The 21,606-nt window shown below is 39.5% G+C and overlaps 1 pseudogene; it reads right to left on the reverse strand.

Moving 5' to 3' along the window:
• Window positions 1-13,108, reverse strand: part of LOC113627797 (ferritin light chain pseudogene) — a 101,505-nt pseudogene extending 88,397 nt beyond the window's left edge.
• Between the last annotated feature and the right edge of the window lie 8,498 nt (window positions 13,109-21,606).

A 21,606-nucleotide genomic window follows, 5' to 3' on the forward strand; every position in this document is an offset into this window, starting at 1 on the left:
GTGCTTTGTGACCACCTAGAGGGGTGGGAGGGAGGGACAAAAAAAATTTTTATTGGAGTGTATATTTTTTAAATAAATTTATTTATTTATTTATTTTTGGCTGCAGTGGGTCTTTGTTGCTGCGCATGGGCTTTCTCTATTTGCAGCAAGCCGGGGCTACTCTTCGTTGCGGTGCGCAGGCTTCTCACTGCAGTGGCTTCTCTTGTTGTGGACCACGGGCTCTAGGTGCACAGGCTTCAGTAGTTGTGGCACGCAGGCTCAGTAGTTGTGGCTTGCTGCCTCTAGAGCGCAGGCTCAATAGTTGTGGCGGATGGGCTTAGCTGCTCCGTGGCATGTAGGATCTTCCTGGACCAGGGCTCAAACCTGTGTCCCCTGCTTTGGCAGGCAGATTCTTAACCACTGTGCCACCTGGGAAGTCCAAGTATAGTTGATTTACAATGATGTGTTAGTTTCAGGTGTACAGTAAAGTGAACCAGTTATACATATACATATATCCACTCTTTTTTTTTTTCTTTTCCCATATAGGCTATTACAGAGTATTGATTAGAGTTCCCTGTGCTATACAGCAGCTTCTTATTAGTTATCTATTTTATATATAATAGTGTGTAATTGTCAATCCCAATCTCCCAATTTATCCCTCCCACCTTTATCCCCTGGTAACCTTAAGTTTGTTTTCTACATCCATGACTCTACGTCAGTTTTGTAAATAAGTTCACTTGTACCCTTTCTTTTTTTAGATTCCACGTATAAGCGATATCATATAATACTTGTCTTTCTGTGTCTGACTGACTTCACTCAAGGTTCTTATGTTATAGTGAAGTAGTATTGTGTTATTTGAAAGTCAGGTGTAGTAAATTAAAGATAAGTATTGTAAATCCTGGAGCAATCGCCAAAAAGAAGCATACAAATAAAAACAAAAAATGTGGTATATCTAATAAACCAACAAAGGACAAACACTCTTAGTTATTCTGTCTGTGGTATGACTTCTCCGTCTGCCATTGGCTTGCATAATACAAAATCCCCTGTGGGCTAGGTCCCAGAGTGATAAGATGTGAGACAGGTGATGGCCTTTAGGTCAAAAATCTAAATGATGTTTTAGAGAGTAAAGCACTTGGAAATGGAAATTTCCATTGGGATCAGCCTAATGAGGTAAGTGAAATCTGTCTCTCACCTTCGTTATCACTAGTGTAGAGAAACTGTTTTAAAAAAATTAACTTCTCATTGCACTCCCACCTACCCTCCAGAGCCCTCACATACCTCTTCTCATGGCCTTTCAGCTCCTTCAGCCACACTTTACTCTGTGGTTAATGTAGTGGGCATCTATTCATTCAATCAAAGTTTTTGAATTCACACTATTTAGCATATAAGTTTATTATAGCAAGGCTCTTTTCCTTCTCTGTATATACATTTTCCATAGATCCCCCAAGCTCAACTTCAAATGTTTTCTTCCGTAAGGCTTTGCCCTGGTCACAGAAATCCTCCCTTAAAAAAACTTCTTTCCCCTGAAGTCCACAGACATTGTCCCTTTCTTACAGCACCTCACTGTCTACCCTGTATTGTAACAACCTGTGTCAATGTCTCTGTCTTACTCATTGAGCTGTGTGTTGTCCAAGTTTGTACTTTCTTCCCTCTCCAGGGCAGAGGCCTGGACATAAGGTGGAAGGAGACAGGCTTTTGAGGTTATTTGAGCCATCATTTTACCCTTTTATTTGGGAAGTAAAAGTGTCTGAGGATCAAGAAAAAGAATTATTATGAGGTTACCTGTAAAGGTCAAGGTCTACTTTTACTTTTGATGATAAAACCTCACATAAATAAATAAAGCACTATACATCTGCTTACATAGAGCAAATGGAAGTCTAACTGAACCATTAGGGAAGTTCTTACCCTCTGTTAGAGAGATTACACACTCCACCGTGAAAGTGCTAGGGGAAGACACAGAGTGTGAGCTGGCACTGGGAAATCGTGTGTGCTGCTCAGAGAGGTAAGGATCAGCTGTCCAAGGAGCTCATGAGCAAACCAAGCTTCTATAGTCGGATAGACTATTGGTTGTTCAACAATTTTTCCAGGTCTCCTCCTTCTGGCACTTCTGCTGTCCACTGAGAGCTAGACATGGTCAAGTTACTTGCATTCCCCCCACCAAAAGAAAATTAAGTGAATAGAAACAATGTGTGTCATATCTGTAAGGAAGCCCTTAAGAACCAGTATATAATATTCCATGTCCCCCTTCCCATTGCCAAGGGAGCAGCAAAGCTCCCAAAGTGGAGGCTCACTCTGCCTAGGTCCTTCTGTGATAATGACATGGAACAGACATCAAACCCCATCTCTGTGCTGTCAATTTGAGATTAAAGCCAATCCGACCTGGGTAAGAAATGAACATTTGTTGTTATAAGCCACCACAATAGAAGGATTGGTTGCTGTGACTATAACCCACCCTACTCTGAATGATACATACAGAAGCCTTGCATAAGCACCCACTGAGCATCTCCTCTGAGCTTAGCAAGATGATCACCAAGGCAAGAGAGCCGGTAACCTTAAGAGTCAACACTGTAGTGGGGTATCAGCTTCACAACTAAGAATTAACTGGAGAGGATTCGTATATATCACATTCAAGAACACCAACAAAGGAACACTAAAAAAACGAAATGCGGTGGCAGGTATTAGTCAGGTGTTAAGTGATCTAGTTCTTATACCTCAAAGCATATGCTTCGCACAGGTGGTGTAGCATTTTCTAAATTTTAATGCAAAAGAAAACTGTGTCCTCTACTCACAATGCTTCTGACAACAAATGCATGGGTTTTCCACATCTAGCAATTCTCTAATTCTCTGTGGATACCAAATGAGTGTCATTTAATCCAATTTTGACACCACCTGGAGTTAGTGCAGACCCTGCAGATTAAGGGCTCAGTGTCACAGGACTGTGCCCCACTTTGGATGCCAATCACAAGTAGTGGGCCCACAGGTTACCCATACTTCTCTCTGACTTGGCTGTAAATCATGGTTTTCCTAGACCTCTTCCTCAAGTTCAATAACTTGCTATAACAGCTCACAGAATCCAGGCAAACCCTTTACTTACTATTACTGGTTTATTATAAAGGATATTATAAGGGATACAAATGAACAGCCAGATACAGAGGTAAATAGGGTGAAGTACAGAAGGATCCCCAGTGCAGGAACTTCTGTCCCTGTTGAGTTTGGGGTGTGCCACCCTCCCAGTACATGGATGTGTTCACCCACTGGAAGCTCTCCAAATTCTTTTGTTTAAGGTTTCTATGGACGTCTCATCTTGTAGGCACGATTGATTAAATCACTTGGCCCTTGATGATTAACTCAATCTCCAGCATCTCGAACCCCTCCAGAGGTTGGAAGGAGGGTGAAAGTCGGTTCCTCTGGAAACCAATCCCCATCTTCCAAAAGCCACCTTACTAGCCTAAACTCAGGTATGGTTGATAGGGAAAATTATAAATAACAAAAGATGCTCTTTTCAGCCTTACCACTCAGGAAATTCCAAGAATTTTAAAGCTGTATGGCAGGAATTAGAAATGAAGACCAAATATATACTTTCAATAATATCACAATAACACATAATATAATTGATTTGCTTGTGTATCTGTAGTACAACTTTTTGTTATGTCTACTTAGTCCCAAACCATTCTCCTTTCCCAGGAAAATGCTCCTTGTTGGTACTGTGTAATTCAGTTTTCTGGCAATAACTGTTTGTACCAGGAGTAGGTGGATGACTTAGGCTGGGCCCAACCCTTCTGTAGTATTTGGAGTTGAGATCAGGAAATTTCGGTTTTACCTTGTACTCATAAATGGAGAGGATTTTAAAACTTAGGAATGGCAATTTTCCCACTTTCTGTTACATAGAGGTGGAAGTGAAAAAAAAGTTGGTTTTGAAGAGATAGAATGAAGCAGCCATGACCAACAGAAGCAGAAGTAAGATAAAGAATATCCCTTAAGATGGCTTTCCATCCCCTTGTTCCAATACTCCAAGAGAGTTCCTTGAATTTCTGCCCCCACAATCATACATGAATTTTTTTATTTTAAAACTTTTAATTTTGAAAACAACAGCCCCATCTACTCATCATCACCACCATCCTGATTTTCTCTTCAATGTCTCTATGCATCTGGAGTATAGCCACCAGGTACCCCGATTTTGAGGTGGCTAGTTGATTATGCACCTCTTTTATTGTAAAAGGTAAATCTTTAATCGAATCTCAAGTGAAGTGAAGAACACGATGTAATAGAGAAGAATAGGAAGGACATTTAAGACTTGAAGAACACAGTAGGAACTAACACAACATTGTACAACAACTATACCCCAATAAAAAAAAATTATATTAAAAAAAAGACATGAAGAACAAGGTAAGCACAAATGAAAACACTCTTAACAGGAATAAAAACATGCACAGAGAATTTGACTCCTAAAATGTACCAATTTAATGAATATTTCAATTATTAAAGGCAGCTAATGATTTAGTCTTCCTCTTGATCTTCAACTGGCTGAATAAGTACTATTTTTCTTGAAATAGCAAGTGTATCTGTCACTTTTGCTACCTACAATATTCCTTTGATATCCCACCTCCTTTGCCAAATCAGAAATTATAATAGAGGGGCATCCCTATCCCCATTCCCTAATTTGCGCATAACAAATTAGATGTTTGCATAACAAGAGTTCCTCATACCTGACGCCTCCTGTACTACATATTATAGGGCCATCAGCGCAGGTCGCAAGCATCAAGGAACCCAGCCATGGCTGTCTTAGCACCAAGAAGAAGCTAAATGTGCCACATGTGATAATCTTAGAAATACTGACAACATGGTAGCAGTTAAAATGCCTCAATATTTTCCATTCACCATCCCTGTGTAGGGAGCTGGGAAATAAAGTGGGTGAAGGAATTTGAGGAAAGAAAAGAATGGGTAGGGACAGTGCTTAGAATCCTTTTATAGAAGAAAATGCATCTCTTTCTTTCTCTCTTTGTTCTCTGAAATTGCATGTCACATTTCAGTGATTTTAAACATGAAATGGGTATTAGGGAAGTGATGCTATTGTCAAAAGCCAAACAAAGGCAGGTTCAACTAGATTAAATGGAAAGCAAATAAAACACTGAAAGTGAACTCAAATCTTTTTATTTATGAAGGTGATAATTTTCTCTCCGTGTATGCGCTGGGTTGATCCAGACAAGGAAAACCAAAGACTTAAACTTAACTGAAATGAGAATCTTGTTCCCACATGAATACCCGGCGATACTTGGAGGATGGCTCATTCAACAATCCTTCCACAGTTCAGGCATAGTGTTAGGGAAGACTTATTTCAGCTGTGATAGAGATGCTCAAATAACAGCAGCTTCAAATTTATTGCTCTCAGACATAAATGAAATCTGGAGATAAGCATTTCAGAGCTCAGTGATCATTATATTTTATTGTTCTACCATCTTCAATACGTATTTAGCTTCCTCCCTACTGTCCAAGAGGACTTCTTGAGCCCTGTGATGTCCACAATTCAGGAGCAGAAAAACCTGTAAAAGTTAGCCCCACCTTTTAAGAACAGCCCCTAGAATCTGTGCATGATACAGCCTTTTATATCTCATTGGATAGAAATTAGTTACATGGTTACCTCAAGCTTTAAGGAAGGCTGGGAAATGCAGCTCATAGTTTGGATGAGCATTTGCCCAGCTAACTTTCAGTGGTTCTATTATTAAAGAAGAAGGTAGAAAGAATCTGGAGAGAGCAATAGCAGTCTCTGCCTTGGGTTCTGTGCAGCAGTGATCTGTCATTTATGGCTGTCCCAAGTCCATTGAACATAGTATCTTTTTTTTTCCTTTAATAGTTTCCATAATTGCAAACACCTAGTGCGAGTGATTGAGAGGCAAGAAATGAGGCTGGAGGGCTTCCCTGGTGGCGCAGTGGTTGAGAGCCCGCCTGCTGATGCAGGGGACACGGGTTCGTGCCCCGGTCCGGGAAGATCCCACGTGCCACGGAGTGGCTGGGCCGGTGAGCCATAGCCGCTGAGCCTGCGCGTCCGGAGCCTGTGCTCTGCAACGGGAGAGGCCACAACAGTGAGAGGACTGCATACCACAAAAAAAAAAAAAAAAAAAAAAAGAAATGAGGCTGGAGAGAGGACAGAGGCCCGATTGTGGAGGGCCTCATGCATCGTGTCAAAGAGTTTGGATTTTATAGGCATTGGATTTAGATTTATCTGGAACTTAGATATAATAGATGATAGACAGACATATAGGCAGAAATATAACACATTCGATTATCAACTATGTTTAAGGCTATTTTAGCACGGAGGATGCAACAGAAATAAAATTGACATTCATTGCTCTTAAGGAATGTATAATTTTGTGGAGAAAATATGCCCATAACTAAAATCCAATGCAAAGTAATAAAAGTTTATAGCCCCTTTTAATTTTCAGAGAACTTCCACATATATGATTGAGTAAATGACTGAAGCAAAGAAATGGAGTCTGAAAAGGGAAGGATATTTTGGGGAAATGAATAGTTTATTTTGACCAAATAGGAATATGTATAGGGAAATAGTGGAAGAAACCTAATAAAATAAACTGAGAATGTATCGAGGAATGTATATTCCCTGTTTGTGAACATTTAGAAACAACAAACATAAGACCTGAGGATTCCTAAGTACATACATTATAGCTTGCTTTAACTTATTAAATCTTTACTAAGCCAGATAATATATCAGATACTGAGGACTCCAAGCCTCAAAAAGACCCAGTGGCACCCAGGCATGTAAATACCATTAAGGTCAGCTGTGCAAGGTCATAGACAACTATGACCTGACCGCTCCAACCCTTCCACTGGCTCCCAAATAGTAACCAGGATAATTGCAATCTGTCTCCAAATATGCCTATTGTTTCCCTTATCCATTACTGCGTAGCAAACCGCCCAAAGAGTTAATGTCTTAAGACAGTAGCAATATATTATTTCTCAAGATTCTGTGGGTACTTAAGATTCACATGGTGTCAGCTGGGATGATAAGAAGACTAGAAAGTCCAAAATGATCTCCTTTATGTTGTTGATAGTTGGTACTGACTGCTGACTGAGAGCTCAGCTGGGGCTGTCCACCAGGACCCTCAATTTCCACCTACTTGGGCCTCTCCCTGGGGCTTCTTGGGCTTCCTCACAGCGTGGTAGTGAGATTCTAACGTGTGTTCCTAGTGGCAAAGGCAGAAGCTATAGATCTTTTAAGGACCAGCCTCAGAAGTTGCACAGCATAATATCTGCCTCATTCTTTTGTTCAAAAAAGGTCATAGGGGCATGCCACATTTAAGGAGAGGGGAAATATATACTCCATGCCTTGATAGGGGAGCAGGAAGGTCATACTGCAGAGAAGTATATGGGATGGAAGATACTGTTGCAATCATCTTTGTGAAAACAATCTATCACTGTCCTGTAGCCATAAAAATTCATATTCCTCCCACATGAAAAATATTCCCATCCTACCCCCTCCAAAATTTCATCCCATTTTAACATCAGGCTCAGACTCAAGGTCCAAAATTTTTTCATCTAAATTAGGTTCAATTGAGAATGAATCTTCTTGGGTGTAGAAACCTATGAACTATCTACCCCACTCCTATGCCCAATAAACAGTGGGGAGATGGGGAGAGGATAATCATAATAAATGTTCCCATTCAAAAAGAGGAAACAGGAGGCACTTCATGGCCACTTGTTTATATATTATGATATCCAGCCAGGCACATCTTGCTAAGCCTCCCTGCTCCAGAATCAGGAGTGGACATTGATTAGGACCAAGTCCTGCTCTCTCTGAATGATTCTCCTTGGTTTTTGGCTCTACCATCTGAACTCCAGTTTATCCCACTAAATCAACCTTTCTTCTCCATAAGAAATGTTCTGCTTTTGTAGTTGAGAAGTTTTCTCATCCTGCTTCCTGATCATAGAATGTTAGGAATCTGGAAGCCTTGTTTAATTTTGAACAATCTCAGTCCTTTTTAGTCCAAACCAGCATAGATTCTGTCTAGCAATTCTTTCAGAAACTTTGCAGGTTTCTCATGACTCCTATTGGGGTTAGCATCCTTGGACATAAGCCACACACACCTATTGGGGTTAGCATCTTTTGACCAAAGCCATACATGCTTAAAGATAGGGTTCTTTTCACCTTGGGGAAAGGGTTAGTGTGTTATGGAACACTGCCCCTGAAATTTTTACAAGTCCATTTCTCTACCTGTAAGGGTCTATAAATCATGCCCTTAAAACTTTTACAAGCTTTTTTTTTTTTTTTTTTTTGTCTAGCTGAGAGCAACTAAGAGGCACAGTCTTTAATTTTTATAAGGTTTTAATAATCTTATAGACACATCCTTGACTTGGCCTTGACCTGACAACACAGTATAGTAGCATCATCCTGGCTTTGATCTTTTCCCAGAGTTATTTCTTACTTTGCCAACTTGTTGCCATCTAGAGAGGCTTGGAATGAGAAACAGTTTTATTTTCCATCCTTGAAACTCTTAGGTTGGAAAATTTTTCTCTAAATTCTGCTTGAAATCCAAACTGTTTCTTTAGGTCTTCTTTCTCTTTCCTCATCTCCATTATCAGCAGTTAAATGAAGCCAATTGACACTTTCAAAGTTCTGCCTGGAATCACTTTTGCCAATCCACAAGTTTATTTATTAGTTATCTTTTCTATCATCCATATTGCAGTAGGTGACAATGTTGTCAAATCTTCCATCACTATAGAAGAGTGGTTGCCTTTCTCCAGCCTCTAATATTGATTTCCTCATTACCTTTTCAGCCTCTACTAAGTCTCCTTATTCTCCTTCATTCCTCTACCCACAGTTCAATCTCAAAGCCAATGCTCTGTATTTTAGGTTTATATTATAGCTTTACCCCACTGCTACACTGTTCCAAAACTTAGTTGCTTAAAGCAATAAAAATTTACTGTATATCAAGACTCTGTCAATTGACTCTTCTGTTTCCTGTGTTGTTGGTTGAAGCGTCATGATGGATGAGAAGTCAAAAATAGCATTACTCACATGGCTGGCAGCTGGTGCTGGCTGTTGGTTGATAGCTCATCTGTGGTGTCCACTGGAGGTCTTGGTTATCCTTAACATGGGTCCCTCCACATATCTATTTGGGCTCCCTGACATGTTTTATCACATTTAATTTGTCTCTTACTTTAGCATTGTGAGGTAGATATTATCACCCTCATTTATTTTATTCAGTTATTTAGCAAATAGCATCAATGAGTAGCAGCTGTATGCCAGGAACTATAGTGATTTATGAGACTAAAAAGTCAAGTAAGACATAATTCTTGCCCTAAAGGAGGTTATATCTGGTGGAGGAGATAATCAATGATTATAATGTGAATCATAAGTGGAGAAACGGAAGTTCAAAAACATTAAGTAAACTGCTGTTCATCTATTAGTTGACTCAGCTATGAACCTAGATCTGCCTGACTTCAAAACTATGCTTTTGGGCTTCCCTGGTGGCACGGTGGTTGAAAGTCCGCCTGCCGATGCAGGGGACACGGGTTCGTGCCCCGGTCCAGGAAGATCCCACATGCCGCAGAGCGGCTGGGCCCGTGAGCCATGGCCGCTGAGCCTGCGCGTCCGAAGCCTGTGGTCTGCAACAGGAGAGGCCGCAGCGGTGAGAGGCCAGCGTACCGCAAAAATAAAACCCAAAAAAACAAACAAACAAACAAAAAGACTATGCTTTCTCTGTAGCACAACTGAGCATTTAGAAAGTTAATATACATTTCCAGACCAATGGTAATGAAGATTTGGAAATGAAAAAAGGATAAAATGCAAAAATATTGCCCAAGTGGATAGACAGGACTTGATGACTACTTAGAGAAGGTCAACAGAAGAATCTAAGTTTACTCCCATAACTAAAGTTAAGGAATCAGAAGGAAGGATTGGTAGTAAACAATGATTCCATTTGTTTTACCCATGTTTAGTTTGAGGAACTAAACAGATATACAGATGTTACCCACAAGCACAGTAAAGACAGAAAACTTTCATTTATTCAAACTTTTTTGAGCACCTTCTATATGTCTGGTCCTGGGTAGGTGAACAAGAAACCATATCCCTAATGTCAATGATCTAATAGTCAAGACGCAAAGACAGTCCTACAGGAAAATGATTACACTTTGATGTGATAAGGACCACAATAAAAGTAAATACACAAGTCAGTGCAAGGGAACAAAGAAGAAAGTAAAGATGACACTAGGGAAATTAGCTGCATATGGGTGCCCATTCCACCAAGGTATGGACATAACTGCTAAGGGAAAGAAAGGAAGAAAATGGCCAAGGACACTCGTTCAAGTACAGATTCAAAGAAGTAGATATGAGGAAAGTCCAAGAAGTAGGAGGAGAATCAGCCACAGAAATCAAGGGAAGAGAGCATTTCCTAAGAGACACACCAATCCAGGCAGAGTCAGGGGCAGCCCAATGGAATGAGATGTGGTCAAGAGCTTTAATATGCAACTGATATAGGGCAGTCAAAGAGGATGAAGACCAAGAAGAGGTGACTTTATTGGGCTTGAATTTTATGTTGATATGGAAGTCAGATAAACTGTGATAATTCAATCTTTCAAAGACATTAAAATGACTTCCTGACAAACAAGTATATTGGTTATATAGCTCTATCATAATGACTCATATCCCAAGAAGGGATAAATGCACTGTACACTGAATGCGAAGGAAACACTTAGCTAAGATAATGAAGTTAGCTAGACTTAACTGAGGGTTCAGAAGCTCCAAATTTTGGAATGTAGATGGTAGAGGATAAGCTTATTTTCCAATATGGAAAGATAATTTCAGGTTAAAAGCTGAAGAGGTCTAAGGATTTAGTATCTGAGCTGTCCCATTTCAACTTCTTGTTTGGTATGAAGAAAATTTCATCATAAAAATAGAAATAGCTAGATGTTTGGAAAGTACAGGGGAACTATTCATTTTTAAACCTTCTATTCCCTGTAAGAACCATTTAACCAATATATAAAAGCACCTATAACAGGATGTTAAAATGGCTTTTTTTTTTTTTGTCTCAGTTTCAGTTAAGACTCCAAGGATTAAGAACAAAACAATAGGTGCAAAATACCTCTACAGCCTAAAATGAGAAGAATACTTGCAAAAGAAGTATTCTGGGATTTGCCTCAGCAATCCTTAGTATCAGGACTGCCTCAAGGATATTTAAAAGTTTGGAGAGGCTAAGAAAGAGGACAATTTTTAGAGAGAATTTCTTTGGAGAAAGTTATTGGAGTGGAATGGAATTCACTGCCAAGTCAGACTCACACACACCTCAGCACCACGAGGGAAGAGAGCAGAGTCCTTACCGCAAGCCGAAAGTGGATATGAAGGAAACTACTCAGAAAATTTGACCTTTGTCCCTAGAAGCCTGTGAAATGCACAGACAGATGCCATACCCATTTCAAGAAAAGTCCAAATGTGGGAAGTGGTGGAGGCTGCACTGGTCGATAGCATCACTCAACCCCATGTTTCCTAGGGATTAATTGCGGGGCTCAAACTGGGAGCCAGTATGAATACCACCCAAGGGGGCTGTTTAGAGGCAGGATGGGACTCCAGCAGACTAGATCACAGGATGTCCATGGTCTGGGGAGGAATTATAAGCAGACACCAAAATGAGAAGCATTGCCTTAACAACAGAGGTTCCCACTGGGGAAATCTTTGAGAAACACATAACATTTCCCCAAGAGATAATGAGTCAGCTTTCGACATCTGCCAGGCTCAGAGATCAGCAAAGTGAGATCATGACTGTGTAACAGAACGAGCCATGTTTAACCTTTCCTGCCCATAACATACCTTCTTCCTCTCATTATTACCCTCCTCCCAAGCTACTCCCAAATTGGAAGAGGAAACAGTGTAGTCGGGTGAAGTAAGAGCTTTAACCTCAAATAAAGCTTGGAGTCTAGATTATTACCATGGCCTGGCCATTTTAATTCTGAAATAAGATTGTTATTGCATTTAGAAGTACAAGAGAATTTTTTTTTAGTTAGCTAAGAGCCATGCGACCTGCCCCAGCCTTTACTGAAGGCCTAGGGAAGAAAGAGTCTACACAGGTGTTTTAAAGGGGCAGTGTTTTCTTTTTCCTTTATTCTCATACTCTAAAACGTCTCACTTGTTAGTTGTAGTGTTTATACCTAGATGGTCTTCTTTTAAGGACAGTAAAACATAATGATTAAAGGTGCCACTGTGTGGACTTCCCTGGTGGCACAGTGGTTAAGAATCTACCTGACAATTCAGGGGACACGGGTTTGATCCCTGGTCCGGGAAGATCCCACATGCCATGGAGCAACTAAGCCCTTGTGCCACAGCTACTGAGCCTGCGCTCTAGAGCCCATGCACCACAACTACTGAGCCCACGTGTCACAACTACTGAAGCCCACACACCTAATGCCCATGCTCCGCAACAAGAGAAGCCACACAATGAGAAGCCCATGCACCGCAATGAAGTGTAGCCCCTGCTCGCTGCAACTAGAGAAAAGCCTGTGCGCAGCAACAAAGACCCAGTGCAGCCAAAAAAAAAAAAAAAAGTGCCACTGTGGAGTAAGACCTAGATTCAAATGTCAGCTCTACCACCCACAAGCTGTGTGAATTTGGACAAGGGACTTAGCCATTGCAAACTTTCTCTCCTGGAAAGTGGGGATAATGATTATTCCTACATCATAGGGTTGATGTGGGATCTAAATAAAATTATGTAGGTAAATCACTTAGTACTGGGCCTACCAGAGTGAGTACTCTATAAATAGTAGCTATTATTTTTTTTTTTCACCAGTCACAATTAACCTCTTTTTCCTTGCCCCCAAGAGTGTATTGGTTGACGTTTGTTTGCCAGACTATTACTTGTTTCCCTACTACTCATTAAACTCACCTTTTGGACATCAATTTTTTTAGCTCCTCTCTGAAATAAAGGTCTGCAGTCATTCCTAGCAGCTCGTCAGCACGGTAGGATGGGGAATGGGAAGTACATCCAACTGAAAACTGCAGGCAGAACTCGAGCAAGCGGAAAGTGATTGCTTTTCCTGGCAACTCCCCAGTTGCTTTCAGAGTGAAAAATCCTCTGCACACTTGGTACGAATGGTCTAGGATTTTGAAGACTTCTGGGTTCATCATAGTGATTTTCCATCACTTTTTTTTTTTTTTTTTTTTTGCGGTACGCGGGCCTCTCACTGTTGTGGCCTCTCCCGTTGCGGAGCACAGGCTCCGGACGCGCAGGCTCAGCGGCCATGGCTCACGGGCCCAGCCGCTCCGTGGCATGTGGGATCTTCCCGGACCGGGGCACGAACCCGCGTCCCCTGCATCGGCAGGCGGACTCTCAACCACTGCGCCACCAGGGAAGCCCCCGCCACTTTTGAGAGAATCATTTCACTGAAATTCTAGTTGCATGGGGCACATAGCATTCTGGCATTTTCAAATATTTCCACTTATGTTATAAGGATGATTGTCCAATTTCTTATGGGTGGAAAGGGAAAGAATCAACATAATTCAAGCTGAACATTCTTGAAAATTGAAAGTCACTCATCTTAAAGAGCATTAGGTAATCAATCTCAGGTGCATCCTCTTTCCTCTAAAATCTTTAAAAAAGACAGTCATCAAAACTAGCATGAAATGATAGACAGGGCTGCTCAAAGAAAGAAAGAAAGAAAGAAAATTGGCGGAGAAGGAGTAGAGTGCACGTCAGACAGCTGCTGTTTCTGTCTAGCTGTATCGGGGCATTATTGCATCGGGACATCATTGTGCTAGAGGATCTTATAATCAAAAGAAGCCTCAGGGGTTGTCTATACGAGCCCCCTCCATCGCCTGCTATCCTGCCATCCCATCCTAACCCTCCCAGTTGATGATCCCTAGCTTCTGCAATGACTTGTTGAACTTCCAGAATAATTATTTTATTTTATTCAAGGTTTTCTTTTAGAGATATAACACATTTACTTGGTTCAAAATTTTAAAAGGCCCGAAAGGGTGTACATTAAAATGTTTCTGTCTTATCCTTATTCACAGGCAACCACTGGATCTTCTCAAAGGGAACTGATGTTATCAGTTTAACATGTATCTTTTCAGAGCACAGAATTGGAACAATGAATGTGTGTGTACATAAATATAACCTTTTCTATCACACAAGTTCCCACATTGCATAATGGGTTTTGCACCTTGATTTTTAACCTAAGATTTTAGAAATTATTCCTTATCCACACATAAAGAGCTTTCTCATTCTTTTTATAGCTATGTAATTTTCCGTTGTATGCATGTACCATAGTTCATTTAGCTAGTTCCCTATTTGTCGACATTTAGATTGTTTCCAACATTCTGGCATCTCAGATAATGATATGATGAATAATTTTGCATGAAGGCGTTTCCCATATGTGTATGAGTACATCTGTAGATGAAATCCCCAAAGTAAAATTACTGAACAAGAGGGTATGTGCATTTATAATTTAGAAGTGTCCACACAAAGGTAATGGACACACACACACTCCTACTCATGTTACCTGGTATGGGAGAAAATCAGGTTTAATGGGAAAACTCACAGGTGTAGGGCTAGTAGCATGTAAATGTTGACTATTCTGTTAAGGTCCTGAGGGAGGCATTCTGGGCTGGGCACAGCTGGATGTACCATGGAAAGTGTTTCAGGAAAATGACCCTATCCTCATTCTGCTCTTTGTATTTCTAGGGTGATCTGGGAGAGAATACTTCCTTTTTTTTTAATTGATTTTTATTGGAGTATAGTTGCCTTACAATATTATGTTAGTTTCTACTGTACAGCAAAATGAATCAGCTGTACACATACATATATCCCCTCTTTTGGAGTGAAGAATACTTCCTTAATTCTGTAACAGGTGATGCTTCCTGGACTGGGAAATGTCCTTGTGGGGTCAGAGCTCAGCTAGCGCCTTTGCCTCCCAATGCTGCTATTAACCAGAGGTCTGGTGCAAGCCTAAGGACCCAACTCCATCCTGGTGAACTAGCTCATTGCTAAGCTACAAGAGGGGAAGGAAAAAAAAAAGTCAGGGGGAGGCAGAGAGCTGTGATGATTCCCAGGAGTCAGAAAAATTCCCTTTCCTCGGCTAGGGCTAGCCACAGTCAAATAGCCCTCCAGAGAGGTTATGGTAATTTGCACTCACACCAGTGAATGACAGCACCAGTTTCCTCATACCTCAAACCATGAGGACATTATCACTGTTTTTGATCTTTGATAAGATGGTGGTGAAAAGTGTAGGCTCAGTATGGTTTAAGTTTACATTTCTTTTATTACTACCTAGGCTGAGCACCTTTTCATATGCTTTAAAATAACTTATTTTCCCCTTTTGTGATATGCCTATTCATATCCTTTTCTGTTTTTATATTGGATTATTGGTCTTTTTGTTATTGGTTTGTAGGAGATTTTTATCTCATATATATTAGGGAATTAATGCTTTGTAACATGGACTGAAAGTGTTTCCCAGTTTATCATCTGATTTTTTCCTTTGCTTATGGTAGATTTTATCTTGCAGGAATTTAATTTTTCACGTAGCTGAATTTAGCACTTTTCTTTTTTGGCTCTTGGGTTTTATCTTACACAGAAAGAATGTGTGTACTCTGAGATTATTTTAAAAAGCAAAACTTGTGCTGGTGTGTGTTTGTTTGTTTTTTAAGACTTTTATATAGTACTTCTTTCCTTTTTTTTTTTTTAAACATTTGAATCTTTAACCTATCTAACTATTTCTAGCTTTTCAAGTTGAGAACACATAGTGTAAATCTGTACATCATTTTTGTATCTAAGGAATTAGGAGGAGTTGTATAAAGGTATAGCATTAAATCTTGTTACCTGTTCTTTGTAAGAACTTGATTGCTTTAGTATGCTAGCTACTCAGTCAGTGTGTTCTTGCCTTATTTTGCCATGACTGTAAACTCTCTTTGGATCTCAATCTCCCTAGAACTTCTAAACAGATAGATAATACTAGACTTCCATGAAACTTATATAGACATCTTTTCCAGATTTTTCTTTCTATTTATCTAGCATTCAGCCATTCTTACTGGGTTTTAACCAGTATTACCTAACTTTATCCAAGCTGTTCATAAAAATCTTTTAATGAAAAAAAAGTCTTTCATACACATAGCAGTTGAATAAAGGTTACAGTTGAAAGGCTCTAGAACCAGTTCCAATGCAGAGGGAGCGGGGGGGAGGGTTCCCAACACATCCAAACAAACAACACTCCAACACCAGCTGGGTGTTCTACAATTCAGCTCAGTTCTGACACTATCTACCTGGAGACAGCATCAGATCCCACAGGTTAAGGGCTCCATCCCAGAAGACTGCTCTCTGCTTCAGATGCAAATTGCAAACTCAGGTTGTTATTCTGGTTTCTGAGATCTTTGGACAAAGTTTATACACAGAATTTGCAGCTCCTCCTCTCTGGCTCTTTAGGTCAAAAAGATGGTGGGTTTTCTGTTAGCTTTTCACCTGTCCTGCCTGGCTCTGCCTGCCACCTGCCCTAAGCTAAACCCTGGTGAAAAAAAAAGAAGAAGAAGAGGAAGAAGAATAGGAGAATTAGGGAAAGAGAAGGATAGACTTTGAAACTCATCTAGTGCATTTTACTTCTCCCAAGTGTCAGTTCCCCTCCAGAATCTGTTCCTTAATTGTTCAGTGCTTTCAGGTACTTTGTTGCGTTTTGTCCAGAGTTTGTAGTTCATATCTGTGGGAAGACGTAGTATGTAGGAGCTCACTTAGCCTTACCAGAAGCAGTGAAAAACAGAAAATTTAAAAGATGCTTGTAATTAGTGCCTATTGATGAAAAGAGGGCAGCATTTCTCTGAAAGAAAGAACTCTTGCGAAACACTTTAATGGTCCTTTTGCTTATGTAAATGTTAAGCCCAGAGCTAGAAGGAATAAGGAGTATTACAACAAATGGGATGCAAAAATTGTTATGCATAATAAAATAACGAATATAGCTCCCTGAGGATGAGACTGAGGATGTTTCTAAAATAAGAAGAAAAGGCTAGGGAAGAAGAGTGACAGTAGAGTACCAGAGGAACTTGACTGGAGGCACGGTACTAAGAGATGAAAGAAACAACTAAGAAAATGAAGGAACTCCTGAGTCGAAGAAATAGTGTCAGTACTCTCTGATATTCAAGTGTAAGTTGCATCTCTGTTTTTGTTTTAATCCTTCTCTTTATCCCAAACTCACAGTATATATCCCACTATTTGTAAAATTTTTTAAAGGGAGCATATTCTACTCCTGACCTGATTACTTTCTTGTATTGATTACGTACTACTTCTCTAGCAAGTATATTATCTGAAAAATCATCACTAAATTAACTCTAGGACAACAGCCTCCTACAAAGATTAATGATATATAATTTACCTTTATGAAAGAAGCAAGCAACCAATAAATTTGAAAATGCATACCATCATGCAATAAATTGTTAAATCCCAAGTGCTTACCTTATCGAGTATTTGACAAATGGATTTCACATTCATTCAATTACATCATTACTATTTTTCATGTCACTTGCTCTATTGTTTGCTTAAGTGTATGTCTTTTCACTAAAAATATTAGGTGTACTTCATCCATTCTGTGTCCAGGAGGGACACTTGGCAAGGATGATCATTTTGGAACATTGAATAGGCCCTGATCGTGTGTCACTGCTATTACTGCTTCAGATTCCTAGGTTTCAAAAATAGTCTCATTCTATCTATATGTAGGATGCCAAAAGTTTAAATGTATTTTATACAAAAGATTCTTTTATTATTTTCTACACAGCCCGTAATTCCATGTTGGGAAATATTTGGTTCTAAGTAACAATTTTCTTTCTCATTTAAATAGGAAAAAAATGTGTAATTGGCAAGGAGAATTTCTGCCTGGGTAAGAACAACAGCTAGGTTGAAAGAATTCCATCTAAACGTAGAATATTTGTTTTTTAGTTAGTCTGGTAACATTTTCTTAGATAAATATACAGGATTTGTTTTCATTTAAAAACAATGAAAATGATTTGCAAAGCCTATACCAAGATATTTGTTTTTATGTCTCCCCTCCCCCAACTTCCATTTTTCTGATAACTATATCTTTCAGTTCCTTTGATAAACAACCTTTTCACCTTTATTAGTTCCCTAGGGTGACCATAAGAAAGTACCAAACTCGGTGGCTTAAAAACAACAGAAATGTATTGCCTCAAAGTTCTAGAGCCTAGAAGTCCAAAATCAAGGTGTCACCAGGGCCACGTACCTTCTGAAACCTGAAGGGGAGAAGACTTTGTTGCCTCTTCCTGCGTTCTGGTGGTTTATTGGCCATTTCTGGCATTCCTTGGATTGCAGCTGCATAATTCCAATCTTTGCCTCCATCATCACATAATGTCCTTCCCCTTTCTCTTCACCATTGTCTTCTTAGAAAGACACCCACCATGTTGGATTAGGACCCACCCTACTTTAGTATGACCTCATCTTAATTAATTATATCTACAATCACCTTATTTCCAGATAAGGTCATATACTGAGACACAGGGGATTAGGATTTTAACATTATCTTTTGGGGAAGCATAACGCAACCCATAAAATCACTATGTTCAGTCTTTTGGGTGGATCTGACTCCATGTTTAGCTCAAGAGATGGGCACGTGGCTCAGGCCTAGTCAATCAGAGCATCACATTCTCCTGCCCGAGCTGCTTGGTTCAGGTCTGTGCATATGTACAAGTCAGAGTGAATTAAATACAATGGGGATTTTGTTGAGATTTCAAAGGGAGGGACACTCTGGTTTAGTTTAGTTGTGTTTAATATTTTTGTCTATTGAATTTGAACCTGGGTGTGTGAAGCCTAGGCTCACTGGTAGCAGCTCTCTTACCATGCAAGGTGACCATTCATGGAGGAATGTCCAGGAGAGAGAAGGAGAGGGAGAGGGAGAGAGATTAGTCAGTGTTCTCCAGAGAAACAGAACTAAGGAGTTGTCTCATGCAATAATGGAGACTAATAAGTCACAAGATCGGCAGTCAGCAAGCTGCAGGCTTAGGTCTCCAGCTAAGAGAGCTGGTAGTGTAGCTCCAGTTTAAGTCTGAAGACCTGAAAACTGGGAGAGCTGATGGTATAAATTCCAATCCCAAAATGGCAGGCTTGAGACCCAAGAAGAGCCCATTTTTCCAATCAAAAGGCAGGAAAAAACTGATATCACAGCTCAAGCAGCCTTTATATTCTATCCAGGCCTTCAACTGATTGCTTGAGGCCCACCCACATTAGAAAGAGCAATCTGCTTTACTCAGTCTAATGATTCAAATGCTAATCTCATTTTAAAGTACCCTCATAGACGTACCCAGAATAATGTTTGACCAAATACCTGGGAACTCCATGACCCAGTCAAGCTGATACATAAAACTAATCATCACAGAGAGATAGAGACCAGTTCCCTCTGCTATGACTTTAGCTCCTAAATCCAGCCAGGCATGCATGAAGCACTACCCTTGGGCTTTTCAAGTAATGACTGATGTATTCCCTTATTTCTTAAGTCATTTCAGTTGTCTTTTCTAATTGAAATATCCATTATTTTCTTCATAATGTCCCAGGACCCATATGGTTGCAAGTGGAAATCATTGGCAAATAGCATAGCTGAGACTTTATTCTCTATCTGTCATCATCCTCAGAACTTTGGGGGAAAACTAGAGGTCTATGCTCTACTTGGCTCTAGGCCAATAACTTGAACCATAGTTACTTATTCCTTAGACAACAGAAATTACATGCTGTAGTGTTTCTTTTTTGCCTCACTAAGGAAAGAAGCTCTTTCTTTTGGCTAGAATATGCTTGCTATTTATGCTTTTTCAGAACTTTTCTATCTATATTATTCATGGTTGTGTTCCCACACCAAAATATCTCATTGAAATATTAAAAACACAATCAGCTAATAGTCCAGGATAGCAAGTAACTTTATGTCTTAGCATAGCGATTAGAGGATTTATACAACCCAAGCAGATATTCAAAATTCCCCACAATTTCATGCAGTCTATAAGCTGACACTTTTCTAGCCCTTGAGATGTCTGCATTTACGACTCTATAGAGAGAACTCAATCAACCAAGCAATACGATCAGACTGTTTACTTTAACACTTGCTTTCTGCAAAGTTTTTTGATTACAATGACACACAAACATAAAAAAAAATTGCTCCCTGCCAGACAGAAACAATACCAACTCAAGAATAAAATAAATCATCTAAAGGTAGTAAGAGTGCCAAATGTTAAAAAGATTCATTTTACTCAGAGGATATCTGAAAGTTTGCTCCACCCTGTTTGGCTTTATTCTGGGCCTTGTTTCTGTTCTTGCAAGTTAATTTCAGTAGTAAAGAATGGGGTCGAACTCCTGCATCATGTGATCGATCAGTGCTGAGCCAGACGTTATGGTTACTTCTGGAAAGTTACTTATAAATTGAATCACATTGGAGGCTCACTAGCGGAAATTGTTATCTAAAGGAATTATACAAGAAACCTTTTTTAAAAGCAAGGCATCTATTTGGTAAAATAAAATGTCTCATATTTGATGTTCATGTATAAATTTGTTTTTTCTTATTTTGGACTGGCTTTAAGCAAGTCTAGAGTTCTCTTCTTTGAAATTCATCACAAACCAGATGAAACTGAGATTTTAGACTAAAGCAAGCAAGAGCAGAGGAAGTAGGACCTAGTTAACTGAGAGCTATGCGTAGGTGAAATTAAAGTCTTTCCCTACTTTCCCTTTAAGGCTGATCTAAAATATTTAGATTGAATTTATATATATATATATATATATATATAGAGAGAGAGAGAGAGAGAGAGAGAGAGAGAGAGATAACATATTTTCATTTTGGTAAACAAAACTATTTTTAAAAAGTTATAAGAAGGAAGAAAATAATCTTACCTGGAGAGTTTTGGATTCATTCTATTGCAAGTGACAGAAACCCAATTCAAATTAGCTTGAGGAAAAAAAATACAAAGATAATTTACTGACTCATTGGCTCCTTTGTAGGATAGAAATATCTAGTTCTTCAAACCCTAGCTGATAGTAAGAACTGCCAACTTTTCATCAATTTGAAACATAAAAAGATATCTCATTATAAAATTTTTCATTTCTTGATTACTAGTGATACTAGAGTTTTCTTCATATGTTTATTAGCTATTTGATTCATTTTATTTTGTCAAATGCCCATCTGTTCATTTTAATTGAAATGTTTTAAAATTAAAGATATTCTTCCTTTTGTTATCAAAGATTATATGTTTTCCTATTGTCTTTTGACCTTACAATATGGATTTATTTTCTTTCTTTTTTTTTTTTTACATCTTTATTGGAGTATAATTGCTTTACAATGGTGTGTTAGTTTCTGCTTTATAACAAAGTGAATCAGCTATACATATACATATATCCCTATATCTCTTCCCTCTTGCGTCTCCCTCCCTCCTACCCTCCCTATCCCACCCGTCTAGGTGATCACAAAGCACGGAGCTGATCTCCCTGTGCTATGCGGCTGCTTCCCACTAGCTATCTATTTTACGTTTGGTAGTGTATATATGTCCATACCACTCTCTCACTTTGTCCCAGCTTACCCTTCCCCCTCCCTGTATCATCAAGTCCATTCTCTAGTAGGACTGTGTCTTTATTCCGTCTTGCCCCTAGGTTCTTCATGACCATT

Source organism: Aethalodelphis obliquidens, unplaced genomic scaffold (assembly GCF_003676395.1).
Source record: "Aethalodelphis obliquidens isolate GAN/ISIS:26980383/991018 unplaced genomic scaffold, ASM367639v1 scaffold21, whole genome shotgun sequence".
Taxonomy (NCBI): Eukaryota; Metazoa; Chordata; class Mammalia; order Artiodactyla; family Delphinidae; genus Aethalodelphis; species Aethalodelphis obliquidens.